This window comes from Falco punctatus (genome assembly GCF_963210335.1).
Source record: "Falco punctatus genome assembly, chromosome: 6".
In the NCBI taxonomy this organism is placed as follows: Eukaryota; Metazoa; Chordata; class Aves; order Falconiformes; family Falconidae; genus Falco; species Falco punctatus.
Genome location: NC_137585.1, coordinates 86,201,542 through 86,218,909, shown reverse-complemented (window position 1 = coordinate 86,218,909; position 17,368 = coordinate 86,201,542). Strand labels below are relative to the sequence as shown.

At 38.3% G+C, this 17,368-nt stretch overlaps 1 long non-coding RNA gene across 1 annotated transcript in view; it reads left to right on the top strand.

Moving 5' to 3' along the window:
* Window positions 1-13,081: 13,081 nt before the first annotated feature.
* Window positions 13,082-17,368, top strand: part of LOC308066565 — a 46,101-nt gene continuing 41,814 nt past the window's right edge. Inside the window, exon 1 of the long non-coding RNA XR_013929204.1 lies at window positions 13,082-15,332. This is a non-coding gene — a long non-coding RNA (uncharacterized lncRNA). The remainder of the gene's footprint in view (window positions 15,333-17,368) is intronic.

Sequence of the window (17,368 nt, the reverse complement as noted above, 5' to 3'; positions counted from 1 at the left end):
TCTATCAATACCTGTGTAAGGTTGGTGAAGGAAGTTGTAGACAGGTGAGGGTAGGTCTCTTCTCCCAGGTAACAAGCAACAGGACAAGAGGGAATGGCCTCAAGTTACACCAGGGGAGGTTTTGATTCAATAAATTGGAAACATTTCTTCACTGAAAGGGTTGCCAAGCACTGGAACAGGCTGCCCAGGGAGGTGGTGGAATCACTGTCCCTGGAGCTGTTTAAAAAAATGCATAGATGCCATGCTTAGGGACATGGTTTAGTGATGGATTTAGCAGTCTTGGGTTAATGGTTGGACTTGGTAATCTCAAAGGTCTTTTCCAACCTAAATGATTCTATGATTCTAAACTTGAGATAAGTTTTGCCTCACTAATGGTACCCAGATTTAAGAGGTAAAGTATCTTTAAAGCCAGAAGGAATCATACCTTCATTTGATCTGACCTGTGGTTTACCAGCAGCCTTTAAACTTGATCCAAATACTCTGACATCATGTTGAAGTAGTAATGTCATTCTGCAACAATTAAAGAATTATTAGGTCAAGAATATGCAAGACGGATAACAGTGCTCTAGCTTAATACTGGGGACACTCGGCTGAATTTCGGCCCCAAGCTTATGTTTGCATTTTCTATGAAGCCATGGGATAACAAAAATTCAGCACACTTCCTGGAAGTGGGATATGAATTTAAATGCCTTCAAAGAAGACTGAAGGGATCGGATCTTCTGTAGCTGGAATGAACATGCAAATCACTAGGAAACCAAAAAAGTCCCACATACTTCCTCTGTGTCCTTAGAATAAGGTTGGGCTGTAAAGTGTTCTCTTTGGCTGAGTTTTAAAATAATTCTATCAAAACTGGATTTCCTTAAGAGGCTGTTAATAGTAGTGCTCTGCATTGGTCCCAGCCTTCCACCTATACCTATTGAGTGTAATTGCCCTTTTAAGTATTGCCATAATATTTACACTTTCTTGTTTCTTTAGTACTTCTCAAACACTGTTAAAATATGTCAAAAACTATCAACAGGCTAAAAGCTGTCCTCATTCAGATCATCCAAAATTCATAGGGACATATTACGTAGTTCTATTCATAAAAATATATTCATCACCAAAACTGTTGTTTAATATTCATCATTTATAGTCTAGTGCATCTAGTGCCCTGCTAAAAAATACATATTATGCTTGCTTTTTTCTAAACTAAAGATGCAACTGTTGAATAATGCTGCCTTTTTAGGTTCATTTTTAGTAATTTTGCTGTCCAATACCATTTACCAGGATTGCAATGAAGGGGTCCATAATACTGCTAAAACCAACCTGATTATTTTTTCTGTTGTATCATTTATTTCCATTTCAATTCCACACATTAATTTCTCATTTATCTCCACTGTTATTTCCCTTTCTTTCTCTTATCAGCAAATTGCTTTCTCATATCCAATTGATTCCTTCTCTTTGTTCCTGATACAGATGAGTTTGCATCAAAGCTTGTTCTCTTTCTTCATGATTATGAGGTCTTGACATTTTTAGCCCTTTTCATGAAGAATTCCCCTGTTAATATAAAACCTTTTCTTTTGACTTTACACTAAAAGTGTATGTTGTATGTAAGTGCTGTCAGAGATCTAGTAACTTACAGATGGAAAGTCCTCAGTAATCAGGTCAAAATCGTTAGATCCTAGGAATTCATCAAATTATGTCCAATACGTGTTTATTTCATGTTATCTATCAAGATTTGTTCTGAAAAGTTAGGTCCTATAAAGCTACACTATGGCAAGAGTAGGACTATTTTAAAGTAATAAAAATTTATTTTCAGAAATTGGCTTAACTTTTGCAATATGTTGCTGCAACTACAGTCTTTTGTGACTAAATGACCTGATTTTACTAACAAAGAGTATTTTCCTGTTTAATTGGATGTTTTATAAGGCTGTGGTTATTTTAAAAGAAACACATGCCCTGATGCAAGCATGCATCTGAATCTTACTCTCTACAGCAGAAATCTGTCAAGTACCAACTTCAACACAAGCTGGTTACCATAAAAAAAAAAGGTAAGTTGGACACTCACCTCCACCAACAGCTGCATCGCTTCCAGATTCACATTGAGACTCAACAACTAGAGAGTCAGAACATCGTCAATAACTAGCTAGATACTGCCTAGAGGATTCTAACAAAGTCCATTTCTAAGACTTTTTTTCAAGTTTTCAAGTCTGAGAAAAGTTTTTGTGTAACTTCAAAAAAACTCCATACAAAACAAATAATCATTTGTTATGCATTATTAAACATAAAAAAGACTTAGTTTTAATAACAGTTTCTCTTACCATTACAATACAGAGCTGGTCTATGCCTCTGAAGAGAGGAAAGACCAAGTATCTTATCTTGGCATCAACTCGGCTTAGGCAATGCAATCTCTTTTATTATATAAAGTAAATTATGTTTTATTAAAAAGAGAGACAACATATAATTTAGTTGTGATGATACAGCAACAAAAAAACATCTCTCTCCTATATTCTTCTCCTATATTCTCTCAAAATTTACTGTTGAAAGCTCATGCAGTTCCAGAACACAAGGCTTTCAGAAGAATTAGGAGAAGTGATGTGGCTGGAAGAAAACGGGGGAAAAAAAAAACCCTTGCCTCTTTGTTATTTTGCTTATTTATTGATCTTCACACAACATCACACCCCAGCAATTCAGGTGCCTTCTGACATCTAGAGCACCTTTCTTACTGATGCTACCTTATTGTCTGACATTGCTATATGGTCTTCAGACACACGCCAGTGTAAAAACTTCTTACCTAGTGAACTCATGTGGTTTCCAGGCTTAGGGTTCCCTCATGGGGAAAAATAAGTATATAAATAAATACAACTTACTTTTGTAAAGTGGTTGGGGTTTTTCTTTGGGGTTTGTCTTTTTGGTTTTGGGGGTTTTTTTGGTGTGTGTGTGTGTGTGTGTGTTTGTTTTTATAGTTAGAAAGAAATTGAGAGGTTTAGGTTCCTTTCTGTTCTGGTGGTGAGTGCCCCAAGCAAAATTATAAATGTAATCGTCACACTCCTTCTCAGCATCCTGACCCCCATCTGCAGCAGAGAAGTTTTCATGACTGAATTAAGCTAAGATAGCAATTCCTACCATTTAACCATAGCCATGGGTCCCTGCTCTCCATGCTGAGTAGAATCTGCTCATGCATCCAGCATAAAACTTACTCATGTTTTGATGTGTTAATTTTCAGCAATATTAGCAAGCTAATGTAGTCCACCACAGACTCCAACAACTCCTCAGTGTGTCAAAGGAAAAAATGTCTCATGGGGAATTATCGCCAAGGATGAACTGGGGGAGTAAACAGTCTTTTTGGTGACACAGTAGTCCAAATTCAGTTCAACCCAATTGTGAAACTGGGGACCTGAATCTGTGTTTGTCCATTTCTTCTTTAACTTCCACCACAATATCATCTCTGTAGACTTGTCACCCTCACATACCTTTTTGGAACTGCAGCTTTGGTGATTACTGGGTGGTGACAGGTCCTCCCCAGTTAAATCCATGCAGCTCTGCTCTTAAAGTTTGAAACACCAGCAATGAAATGGTTTTATAGAAGTGTGTAGAATGTGCCAGTGAAGACCAGATGGATAAAAACCAAACTGGACTTCTTATATTCTCTTGCGGTTTCATCTCAATACTTTATGACTCAAGTCTGAGGTAAGATTAAAACTCCCTCTGATCAGATCTTATTAAGTATAGTTCACCTATATTAAGTATAATAATCCTGCATCTCTGTCAATTTGTGAGAAAAAAAAGCATTTTATTCCAGTACTTAACCTTAAATTGATCACCCACATTTGTCCATGCTGTTAAATCTCTATCAAGGAAAATAAGTCTCCCTTTTCTTTTCTGTGTCTAGCAGCAGCTTTACAGATGTAGAAGCGTGTGGATAAGAACAAATGCAGATTAAGGGAGTTCAGTACGAATTTAGGCATAGATATTTACCTCTTCCTGTTGTCCAACTGGAAACACTAAACAGATAAATTTGACCATTTTTAATTTTTATACAAAGTAATTAGTTCACTGACATTTATTTGCCACAATATGGGTGCATATGTAACAAAGGGTTTATTACAGAATTCCATCCATTGCTGAGGAACTCCTTTATCTTGTTTCCACACTGATTGTAAGAAGACATTTCAAACATGTGAGCTATCTCTAATTTTGCCAATTGGATTCCTTCTCAGAGGCAAGAAATTCCGGTTCTTCTGCCTTGTTAACAGAACCTACCAATTTGCTATAAACTGAAAAATTGCTAGATTGACAATTAAAGAATTGCCAATCTAACAGTCAGTTGCTGGCTGCTCCATCATTAGATATCCACCTACTTGGTGAAGGGCATTTTATACAGTTCAGCGATCTCTCACTGGAACATGGGCTAAACTCCACACATGATGAAAACCTTCAACTTTACACTAGTTTCTCAACACAGCTACTTGCTGGTATAATCCAGCACTTTTTCCATTTCATTGGTATAATACCCTGTGATGCTGTGACATTGCTTACATATGTCTCAGAGCACCTTTACCACTGTTCTTGGTGGTGCAGTGAAAGTAATCCTTTAATCAATTTAACAGCTATGGTGCCAGTAAGCATGTGCAACATTATTGCAGCAATTAGAAAATAATGACTGTGCATTTGTGTTGGGTGGGTAATTTTCTACTCATTTAAATAATTTTTATATTTAGAATAAGGTGAAACTTCTTTAGAAATTCAGCAGTTTCTTGATTTAAGGGACATCTAGCCTGAAACAGATCCTCTGTCTGCTTTAAAGAACAGCTATGTCCATCATTGCAAGTACATCTTTGCTATGAGTAAGTGTTACATAAACCTGAAATATTTAAGGAAAAATTAGTGAAAAGTAAAACCAGTTTTCCTGCCTTAAGCACCATTATTGGAGCATTTAGACACGCACATTCTACTCACACTTTAAAACAGAACTTATTTTTAAGAAAGGCAAGCCATTGATATAGTTGACCTCCAATATTTTCTTTAACAATCTGTACTTAAATATGAGTAGCATAACAAAACTACAATAAAATGAATTAGTATTTTGGGGTTTATTTTCCAGACATTTGTGATATTCCTTGGAGGCAGAGAGTGGTAAAAGACTGCTACTCCTAAAATCTGAGAGTGTGGGACAGACACTGTGTGTAGCTTCCTATTCACAGAATTGTGATTGAAGCATGCAGCTGATTGAATACGAGTAATTAATGAAATACTTACATTATAACCTGTCATCTACATTATGGATGCATGAAATCTGTACATAAAGGGGTAATTAATTGCTCAGACTAATGCAAAAAAACCCTGATTATCCATTTTGCACATGTAAAACAGACCACCAGATATGCTACAGAACAGATGGAGAAGCAGAAGTCGCAGAGATGTCTTGCAGTTAGTAAAATTTTGGGGATTTCTCCATGAAGTTTTCTGGAATAAAGCATTCTCCTTGACTTAAACCTTAGCTCAAACATTTTCCTTGGCCCAGAGGAAGTACTTTTTGTTGAACAAAAGATGAAATGGCTGCATAAAGAAAGATCAGATTACAAGGAGAAAGTAAGCATGTTCTCCATCCTTACAGTCAGTGGTGAGTCTGCCTAATGAGTAGAAAGTGCCTAAACAAGGGTTACTAGGTCATTTGAGACTCTCTAGGGTGTCCTAGACAGCTGCATGGGGCTGACATATATTACACAAAACTAGAGCTTATTTACATGGTTTGGGGCCAAGGAGGATCCTCTTAGGTACTAAAAACACACTAGATGCCTGTGTTTAAGTATCTGAATCCTTCTCCAGACTTTCTTTCCTCTGTATTACAAAGTAAGTTCCTGTACATCAGAATATTTCAGCTGGCTACTTCAGTGCTTTCTAAAATGTATCATCTGCCCCCAAATCCTACTCATCAGGTAAACAGAGGACAGTAACAGCATCACCTTTCACGTAGTTTGTCTTTTCATTTTTCAGATGTTCTGTAAACAGTGCAAAGCCTAAAAATCTGTCTGTAGATGAAAAAAAAAAACACAACAAACCCACTAAAAAAAACCAAACCAAACACAACCCCCCGCAAACCTATCTAATAGCCAGTAATATAGCTGTGTCTGCCATTAGCAATTATTTACTTTACAAAGAGGAAAAAAAACCCCTATACTGAAAGTTGTGTTAGGCTGAGTTCTAATGATGCCTCTCTTCAAATGAAAAGTGAATCTTCTTCCTAGGCCACATGTATGGGGTCTGGCTGAGCCCCGCAGCAGCCCCCCCAGCGCTGTGCTTGCATTGGTAGCTGGAAAGGTGGTGATAACACACCAGGGGTTTGGCTGCTGCTGAGCAGGGCTCGCACAGCACCCAGGCTCTCTCTGCAACATTCCCTCCTGCACCACCAGTAGGCTGGGCGTGGGCAAGATCTTGGGAGGGGACACAGCCAGGACAGCTGACCCAAAGTGCCAAAGTGACCAGGGGGATATTCCATACCATATGATGTCTGCTTAGACATAAAAGCTAAGAGAAAGGAGAAGGAAGGGGGAGGCATTCATTATTTACAACATTTGCCTTCTGGAGCAACTGCTACATGTACTGAAGACCTACTTCCTGGAAAGTGGCCCAACATTGCCTGCTGATTGGAAGTAGAGAATAAAATCTTTTGTTTTTCTTTGCTTCATTCATGTGGCTTTTGCTATTGCTTCATTAAACTGCCTTTGTCTGGTTTCACTGGTTGGTTTTTCTTTTTTCTTTGATCTTATTTTCTTCCCTGTCCTGTTCTGCTGAGGAGGGAAGAACAGAGGAGCTTGGTGGGCATCCAGCCAAGGTAACCCACCACACCACGCCTTCCGGAATTTCATGCACCATATTTCAAAAACTGCATATAGAAAAGATAGCAAATACTTAAAAGATATATGAAGACCTGCCAGGTCTTTAGTCTCTTTAGGCAGTGTTCAAGCTGAAGGAGAGCAAACCGTCCTCCTATCCTATTCTATCCTATCCTATCCTATCCTATCCTATCCTATCCTATCCTATCCTATCCTATCCTATCCTATCCTATCCTATCCTAACGTATCCCATCCCACCCCATACCATCCCATCCTATCCAGGCAGTGTGATAACACAGGGTTGAGAAATGGCCAGACTAGCAGACCCTACCCCACACTGAGATTAAAAACACAGTGTGGCCCTGATAAGTCTCTCAGAGAGACCTTCTAAGGTTTAGCCCAAAGCAACACTATGGTGAGTGATCTACTACCTTCTCCTGGCATTGAGTGACTGTGCTAGCTGAGACTGGTGCTAAAACCACAGCACTCAGTACCACACTCCTTCATGCAGCTAGGGTAAACCACCAAATTGCATGTTATCTCACAGAGTGTGAGAAGTCTTTGAGAATCACTGCGTGATGCACAGGATCAGTTTCTTTGTGCTTTTTTCCAAGAATAAAAAAAAAAAGAGGTGATATCTGCCCTGTGCCAGTGCGAACTCTGCTCTGGCACGCTTTCTGTATTCAGGAATCTTGTATAATTTTACACTGTGGAAATGAATATGTCCCCGATGTTTTACCCTAACAGTACTTCTAACAGGTAAGAAATCCACTGTTTCATACAAAAGAGAGATCACTTCCTCAGTTTAGCTAAAGTGTTTCACATTTCTATCACCACTTTTCAGGAATAAACTGAAAAGAATCTTATGTGCTTTCTGGTTTTGGTCTGCCCTTCAGCCACTTTCTCTCTGTTATTTCAGTGATTTACAGTGAAAGATTGACACACACCAGCTAAAAAGTCAAATTATTGAATTGTTGACCCTATTCACAGTGCATGGAATCTAATGCAGCAGTCTGCAAGACATTTAGTGGTTTACCATGCATGGAAAACAGACACTGAATTAACACAAAGTGTGCCTGAATACAATACAGGATCTAGCTGTCTTGAGATCACCTTAGTTAGCTGTAGCCTAAATCTCCTTCGGTTACCTTGGTTGTCTGGCTATAAACACTCTTTGCTTTTTTGAAGCATGGACTGACTCAGTCCTGTTTATATATAAACAGAAAGGAAGATTTTGGCTTCCCTACAGCTCCATGGCCTGCTTCTGATGCTATTCATTGTGGAATAGCATTAGTCTCACAGAAATAATGGAGCTAGGCAGAAATAGATTACTAAACTAAAAGAACTATAATGTGCATTATCATTTAAGTGGAGAAACATGTTAGAGTATTCAATTTCAATAGATTTCTCTTGTTGGCTAGATCATGTCATGATTTCAGTTTGTTCACATGCCTTGCAATGAAAGGCCTGTGTTGTTTGTATCATCTGCTCTAATGAACAGGAGTTGAAAGAGGTCGTGTCCATATTCACTTCCTTGCTGTGTTCTGGGATTATGAAATAAAGGTAGCATGACCTTAGGAAAGACCTTTCTATAAGAGTGAATTATTGCTTGAAAGCTCTTTAGGACAAAGGGGTTTATTTTCCACAACTTGCAATTTCTGTTCACAGATGCCTGAACATGTTCACATTTCTCATGCTCTAAAATGCAGTGTTAGGTGGTGTGCTATATACAGTTCAGATTCATGCACTGCTCTTAATGGCTCATTTCATTAAGAAAATTCTTTGGAAAAAAAAGGGGTGAAATTGTCAAGTGTCATGTGTAGGCCAATGGGTTGCTTGTACGCCTCTGAACTAATACAAGGACTGTCTCCTACCATTTGTTAAGCACCTTGCACAATAGGCGCCAGACTCCAATCAAGACCATATTAAGAGGGCCTCAGACATACAGCACAGTGCATTTTGCTTTCCATTCTCACACAATCTTTTTTCCTGATGTCCAAGCAAGTTTACAGTGCTGGAACAAGTACCAGAATTGGTAATAGTGTCTGGCTGTATCAACGCTTGGAGCAGAGAGGGCTGGGGATTGTGTCTGATTACAACCACCTTATAAGGCCAAATTGTTTCTTAGAGCAGTGATATTGGTCTAATACTTATGGACAAAGGAGTTGATTTGTTCCTTTTTGATGTTCATGCATATAAATGACATTTAAGCTAGGTGTGTCTCTGGCTGCTCTGTTGGTTTTCCAAGACACCACGTTGACCTTACTGATTTTCAGAGCCACAAGACCAGTTTCTAAGTAAAGTGATGGCAGCAGAGAAAGAGCAATGTAAAGATGTTTAAACATTTTAAAATACTTTTAATTTGAGAAGGAGTTTATCACGGATCAACAATGAAGGTCACATCTGGTCTTAAGGGACAAATTAACTTTCCAGTTTTGTATAAATTTTTCAGTGTTTCTTATTTGTTGAAAGAAAAATGCTTACCTTTACAGTGAGGAGTATATTTTTGGAGAATTTCAAGAGAGTTTAAATTACTATCTACTAGAATTCTCTTACAGCTCAACATGAGTACCTTCTTTGACATGTTAAATATCTGTCATCCATTACCATCAACATGAACCATGTACATACATAGAGGGCCAAATTCTAGGAATCTTATTCATGCTATTAAACACTGATTCCCTGATTCACCAATGTACATCTCTGCAGTGAATGAACAAAAGGCTGGACTATAAACTCAGTAAAACGTTTCAAGGAGTGTATAGAAGTGCTGTCTTCTGTCATTTTTAACTTGTGGTCTAGAAAATAACTCCCAAAACAATACACCCCCCCCCCCCCAACATATTCTACATATTCTTTGACGAGACCAAAAATCTCCAAGAACACGTAACACATTCCAGTAGTAGTTGGTGTCAAGCACAGAGTGAAAAAATTTTTAAGCCTACACTTATAAAAGCATGCACTTATGAATCTAAGAGTGAATTGATCTATTGCATAGATATACACAGGGTATTTATCTTAGCCCACACATAAAATATGTGAATTCATTAGAAAGAAATTAGTAGTTGGCTTAAGCATCACCCTTGCATTCTCTTTTGATGAATTCTGAGGGGGTAGGACCTCTAAGAATTGTAAAACTGAAATAAATGTAATCCTTTCTATAAAACTGTAGAGGAATGAAGCTGGGTTAATTAACAATATACAGCTGTGGGCTGGCTTCAGGGGCGGTGGGTTGGCTGATGTGGTTAAGGAGCAGCTGTGGCTGGCTCCTGCTAAGTGGTTAAATAGCTCTAAGGGGTATGGAAGAGGGGCAGTCAATGAAGAGAGACCTGGGAGAGGCAGAAGAGAGAGTGTGCATGCTCTAGATGGAGAAGAGGCAAGAAGCAGGGTGGGTTGGCCTGAAGAGTATGAAGAAAGGGCACAGACAGTAGATGAGCTGCTGAAACCTTGTGGGGGATTGATGGCTGTGCCAGGGCAAGGCGTGGGAGCTACTTACTGAAGTTAACCTGGTATGGGGTGGTAAAAGCCTTGTTACAGCCTACTAGTTTGTTTGTGCTGTGACATATAACAACTCTTTTTCTCAGAAATATGGATCCAATTTACAATTATTCTTATTGTGCAGATGTTTTGAGCATCTTCTTTATTAACAAGAAAGTAAGATATGGCTAATGAAGTTTGGCAGTAATAGTGTTTCAAGGATTTGCACTGACAGAAATCAGAAAGCATAGAAATCTGGCACAGTTTGGAGGTTTGATTTCACAGGAACTGTATGTCCAACAGAAATGGTTGGAACTACTGGGTTGTGTTGTCTGAATTCACTATGTGATATGTAGCTCTGTCTGTAGCTTTTATGTGAAGGCATCTCCAAAATTTAAGGCAACCCGGGGAAAGTGCAAAAGGCATCATCAGTTTTGGAAGATGAATATGTGATAACATGTGCTGTTGTATTGGAGTTGTATAAAGCCTTACATGCAAAATGAAATAGAACAAAAGGGGAAAGAGCAATCTTCAATATAACTTGTGTGGGCATTGATAATGAGAACCAGTAAGCATTCCTAAGAAATTATTCTCAAAGTTACATGAAGACAACACTTACAAGAGTAAACAAATATTTGCAAAAATACAGGAAGCTGCAAGCAAATGAAAAATATACTAAAAAAAAAAACAAAACACAACACTACAGCAAGAAGAAAATAAGAACAATTTACACATATTTTATTTCATGAGATCTTTGTTTCTTACAGTTTTGTGACCTTATAGAGCATTCTAAATGTGTGTTTATGAACGGGATATTCTTATATACATGTATAAGCATAAATAAAATATGTGCATATATAAGTCCTGGAGAAGGTTAAATCCTATAAGTCTTATAAAAGGCAACACCAAGAATAAGCAATCAGAGTAATATATATACATTCCGCCCCCCCCCCCCCCCCCCCCCCGATATTGAAAATCCCACTCTTTTTCTCTTCAGGTGCCTTCAGGAACTAGGACAGGATACTGTCCTGGCTTCAGCTGGAATTGAGCTAATTTTCTTCTTAGTAGCTAGTACAGTGCTGTGTTTTGGGTCTGATGTGAGAACAATGTTGATAATGCACTGAAGTTTTTAGTTGTTGCTGGGTGATATTTGTACTAAATCAAGGGCGCTTTGGTTCCTTGGACCCTTCCAGCGAGTGGGCTGGAGGGCCATGGGAGATTGGGAAGGGGACACATCCAGGACAGGTGACCCAAACAAGCCAAAGAGGTGTTCCATGCCATATGGTGTCAGTTTGAGTATATAAATGGGGGGAAGAAGGAAGGGGGGGACATTTGGCATTATGGCATTTGTCTTCCTGAGTAACCCTTATGTGTGATGGAGCCCTGCTGTACTGGAGATGGCTGAGCACCTGCCTGCCCATGGGAGGCGGTGAATGAGTTCCTTGTTTTGCTTTGCTTCTGCGTGTGGCTCTTGCTTTACCTGTTAAATTGTTCTTGTCTCAACCCTTGAGTTTTACATTCCTTTCTGATTCTCCTCCTCATCACTCTGGGTGAGGGGGGAGTGAGCAAGCAGCTGTGTGGTGCTTGGTTGCCGGCCAGGGTTAAACCATGACAGATATGTTGGGGAAGTTGGGAAACCGGGAGAGAGTAAGTGAAAAGGAATGACAGTTAATTGCAACAAGTGAAAAAAACCACCATATTAGAAGTAGGAAAGATTTTAATAGGAGATACAAAAACATAGAGAAAAATCTCAGAGAGGAATTTTCCCCTTCCCTGAGTCTACAGGCATTGCCAGATCCATTTTTTTCCTAAAACTTTGTTGTCAGATCATAGTAGCAGTATGAGCATAGTTCAAGCCTCGAAGTATTACTTCTGGCTTGTATTCACCTCGCTCAGAACAGAACCCCAACTTGCCCAGCTCCATGTTTCATGGAGGGTGCCACATTACTACATATGCAGGCTACTGCTCTTCTAAAGACCAGCAGAGATACATGGATTGCATCCCATAATGTATAATTGCTGTCTCATTACAACAGGCCTTACTATGAATTCTGCACAGAATTTTCACACGTATCTGGCCTCAGAATAATTACTAGCAATTAGAATCATGGAATCATTTAGGTTGGAAAATACCTTTAAGATTGTCAAGTCCAACTGTAAAACTGACACTAAGTCCACCACTAAACCATGTTCCTAAGAGCCACATCTACATGTCTTTGTAATACCTCTGGGGATAGTGACTTCCCTGGGCAGCCTGTTCCAATGCCTGACAACCTTTAAGTGGAGACATTTTTCCTAATATCCAATCTGAACTTCCCCGGTACAGCTTGAGGCCATTTCCTCCTGTTCTATTGCTTGTTACTTGGGGGAAGAGACCAACACTCATCTTGCTACAGCCTCCTGTCAGCGAGTTATAGAGAGCAATAAAATCTCCCCCAAGTTTCCTTTTCTCCAGACTAAACAACCCTAGTTCCCTCACCCATTTCTCGTAAGACTTGTGCTCTAGACCCTTCACCAGCTTCGTTGCCCTTCTCTGGACACGCTCCAGCACCTCAATGTTTTTCTTATAGTGAGGGGCCCGAAAGTGCACAGAATATTAGAGATGCAGCCTCCCCAGTGCCAGTTACAGGGGGACAATCACTTCTAGTCCTGCTAGCCATGCTGTTTGAGATAGAAGCCTGAATGCTGTTGGCCGCCTTGGCCACCTGGGCCCACTGCTTGCTCATGTTCAGCCAGTTGTCAGCCAACGCCTCCAGGTCTTTTTTTTGGCCAGGCAGCTTTCCAGCCACTCTGCCCCAGCCTGTAGCGCTACGTGGGGTTGGTGTGACCCAAGGGCAGGACCCGGCACTGAGCCTCGTTGAGCCTCATACAACTGGCCCTGGCCTATCAATCAGGTCCCTTTGCAGAGCTTTCTACCCTCAAGCAGATCAGAAAACAGGAGAAAAAAACCCTCAGTCTCCTTACCTCATAATTTGTCTTAATCAGTGAGACACTGGAGATAATTAGAACCACACTATGAGAGAAGTATGGGAATGTGAGATCAGTATTGAGTCCATTCAGAGGATGGACTCATTCCATTCCACCTGTGTGGAGCATCAGGTGAAATCTTAGATTTGTTTATAGGCCCATGCACCTTGCAGCGTGCAGTTTGAATATTCTGGGTTGCAGTAGATCTTTTATATTTTTATTTTTATTGTATTTATATTTGTGCATATATGGCCAGCACATACACAGGAAGTCCATCATGCTCTGAATATGCATGTGTTGGCCATGGGACTAGAAGTACACGGAGTAAATAGAGGTAAGCAAGGGCACAAGCTTCCTTTCATGCTGCCCTCTTCACTCTGCACATCTGGAGCAGACGGCCGAAGGAAAAGTCTCTTCCAAAGTTTAAGCACAAATCTACAAGTAATGTAATATTTTTTTTCGATTTATAGGATCTGTCTGTTATAGCAGATCAAGCCATTCTATTTTTCTATATTATACTAAAGAACAGAATGATATGACTGCAAACATTTCCAAAATATTCTGCAGTGGGTCAATTTCTTTTAATATTTAAATAACAGTCCAACTATTGAAAGCCTGGACATTCTAGGTTTCATTTATTTCAAAATATTTGACTTTACAGATTCCTAAAAACTTTCCTGTTATCTAAGTGTTTGATTTGTGATACTAATTGAGGATTTAGCTGGTTTCAAAATTATGGACAGATTTTAGGTTGTTATTGTTATATGATGCCTTATTTCATTCATTTACAGATACAAGTTAAAGTATAGCGTACAGTGTACACATTCATAAATAGCATTATTTTTCTGATTTACCTGATCATGTTCTAAACCTTCAGGACACAGGATATCAAGTTGACTAATTTTACTTCAAGGTAATGGGGAGAAATCCAAACAGAACCCCATGTTTTGGTATTTCCTTATCACTACATTCCTGCACCAATGTGAAAGAGTTTTTATTACAATTTCCAAACATTTTTTTTCCCTATACCTTTGTACTGTACTACTGTTGTCATAAAGATTGTCCAAAACGAAAATCTGGATTTCAAGAATGAACCATTTCTTTACTGAAAGAGAAAGGAGTTGGTATGAGCAAAAGCAATGGTATCCTGCTCTTAGTCATTATCACTCAGAGTTGATGCACAACATAAGCACTTTCTATTTTCTTCATGTTTCATTTTGATCTAAACATATGAAGTCTCTCATGTGTTTTCTCACTGTTGCCAATTACTTGATCACCTCAAAAGGGAACATTTCTTCAGCTGACAAGCTACATACTAACACTGTAAGAGGTTAGTGTCTAAAGCTTACTTCTATAAATCAGATGCCGCTATCTACAGATAATCCTTTTAGTGAGACTCCCAGTATTCATCCATGGCCTTAACACAAGCCAGAACATTAAGCTTATAAGATACTAACGGAAGTATACCAATTTCTTATTTTTTCCACACCACTTACTAGCTCTTCAACTGTAGTGCAAATACTCTGCATAGCAACTGAAGCTTCGAGATGGGTATAAAGATAATCTCAGATATCCTGGAAGTTAATAGACTTTTGGTTTATGCAGACATATTACTGCAAACTAAAAAAGATGGGTACAGTACAGACAGTAAAAGCTATGCCAAAGAGAGGGGAACTATTATCAAGTCCAACTGTTCAAAAAGTCATTAGTATGGCTCTGAGGAATGACAAAATTGTATTAAAAATTCCAAGATTCCAATGGTATATTCTTTTTTATTTGATTTCTGATTCCTGAAGTATTCAAGGTGGTTTATAAGATCTCGCTTCCCCCCACCCCACCCATCCCAACCCCTCACTAACTTTTCCTTCTTTAATTTAATTGCTATTTCTAATGAGAAGGCTTACATATTTCCTGTGACGGAGTTTTAATTAAAATACCATAGGTTTTGAAACACAGTCTGGAGCACTGTCAGCACCATAACACCAAACCATGGAGAGGTTTTTGGGTGGACTTGCTATCTGAGGTGATCCTGGGACAATGAGAACAGACACTGAGGTGCCTCCTTCTGTCCAGGTAAGCAGTTCAAGCTTGCTTAAGCAAGAAAAATAGGAAGAATTAAGAGAAGCTGATTTTCATCTATCAAAACAGTTATTCTTTTAAGCATGAACACAAAGTTCTGGATGAGCCTGATAGGAAGGAAAAAGTATTTCTACCTACACTGTAAAGATCTCTTTAGGGTTCTGCAAGATTTCAGTATAGGGAAACAAAGCCCAGTCTGTATGGAATAACTTTCAATTTTCTTAGAGATTTAGATTCTTCCTTCTATACTTTTAATTATCTGTCTTTTTTAATTTGGCATTCATGGTATTTTGAGGAATTTATGGTAGGGGACCACCTGCCAGAGTATCTCATACAGTGAACAGTTTTGAACCTATCATGACCACCAATTACAAAACAAAAAAAACCCCAACAACATAAAAATAATAAAAAAAAATTTGCCATGGTAGGGAAGCAAGAGATTTGGAACTGGAAGAAAGGATCTTTTCCTGGAAGATATGAACCATGGGACATGAGAAGCATGTACAAACTACACAGTCATGGACACAATGTAGAGGCAAAGGCTAGATGTTACTCATTCATCCTCATAATTTCCTCTGGTTTCCCTAAGAAATAAACTTAGGCACATAGATTAGAAAAGAGTTCCAGCATCTCCTAATAATGTCCCAGGCTTTTGATGATGCAGGGACACATTGCAGGAGAGTCCAAATTGCATAACATTGAAATGTGTTAAAATGTGACATTTAAAATCCACCATAAAACTACCTTAGACCAATTTACCAGACCAGACCCATGGAAGTATGGATTCATAATAACTAAAGCATCCATTCTCTCAATATGAGATGTAAAAATAATCTTTGAAAGTGTTTTTTTTTAATTGTTCAAAAGTACCTTTTTCATTTTATTTAGCTATAACATGCAACATATATAAGTTTACCAACATTTACTTGAGAAAATTAGATAACTTTTTTTGTGGATTACAGTTCATGAATAATACATCCTTTTGAACACATTCCAAAAAGTATTTATCTCATGCAATAAAAGAGTTTCTATTTATATTCCATATATTTTTATTTTGTATGTTGATTTCAGTATTTGATATCACCCATAGTCTCAGAAAAAGCAGAATATTTCACTGAAGAGTTCCTCTTCTTCAAGATCTTTACTAGATTTTAGTTCCCACAAAAACAAATCTACAGAATTTTTGCTGATGATAATAAATAAAACTTTGCAATATTAGGTTACCATCATTGCTTTGTTTCTTTCAGAAATATTTTTTTCTATTCTGTTTAAACAAACAGAGACAAGCTGTCTGCTTTGGAAATCTTTTTATTGACCTTAGCTACTTAGAATATCCGCAAACATCTGTTTCTAGTGTACCAGAACCATGTCTTCTTGCTTTACCAGTATGTATGTCTATCACAGGGTCAGCAGGCATAAGATCCTATCACAAAGAATTGGTATCGTTTACTAAACCATGAATTTTGAATTTATTACCTTTGTTTCCATGAATCCAAGTGTTTTAAGAAAACTGCAATGCACAATTCAAATTTCTAATTTAAAATCGGCATTATTCAGGTGTAGATTCACAGAAACTAAGATCACTTATAGAAATGCAACAGTGGCTCTTCCCCATGAACAGGTTGTTCAGAAAAAAAAATTACCGAGATGAAAATTGCTTCTCTGCAATGAAACAATTTGCTTCCTTCAGAGCACGGCTTTCTTAGGTTAATGAGAAAAGATTTTTGTTTTTAATCTTTCTGTTCAAAATTAATCATAATCTAGTAAAGATTTCAAGAACTGAGATATTAATAAATTTTCCAAATACACTTTAAACTTGATCATCCCACTCTATTGTCATGCACAGCGTAGCAAATTATATTATATTGCTAGAAAACTCCTATGTATCATTACAATAACTATTATGAGTTATCTCTGTTAATGGTAGGTCTGGCCAAAGGCTATTCAACTTGCCAGTTCCCTAAGTTAAATTAAGCAAGAGCAAATGTAGCTTTTAGACCCAGGCACCACATCACTAGTAGCTAATTATG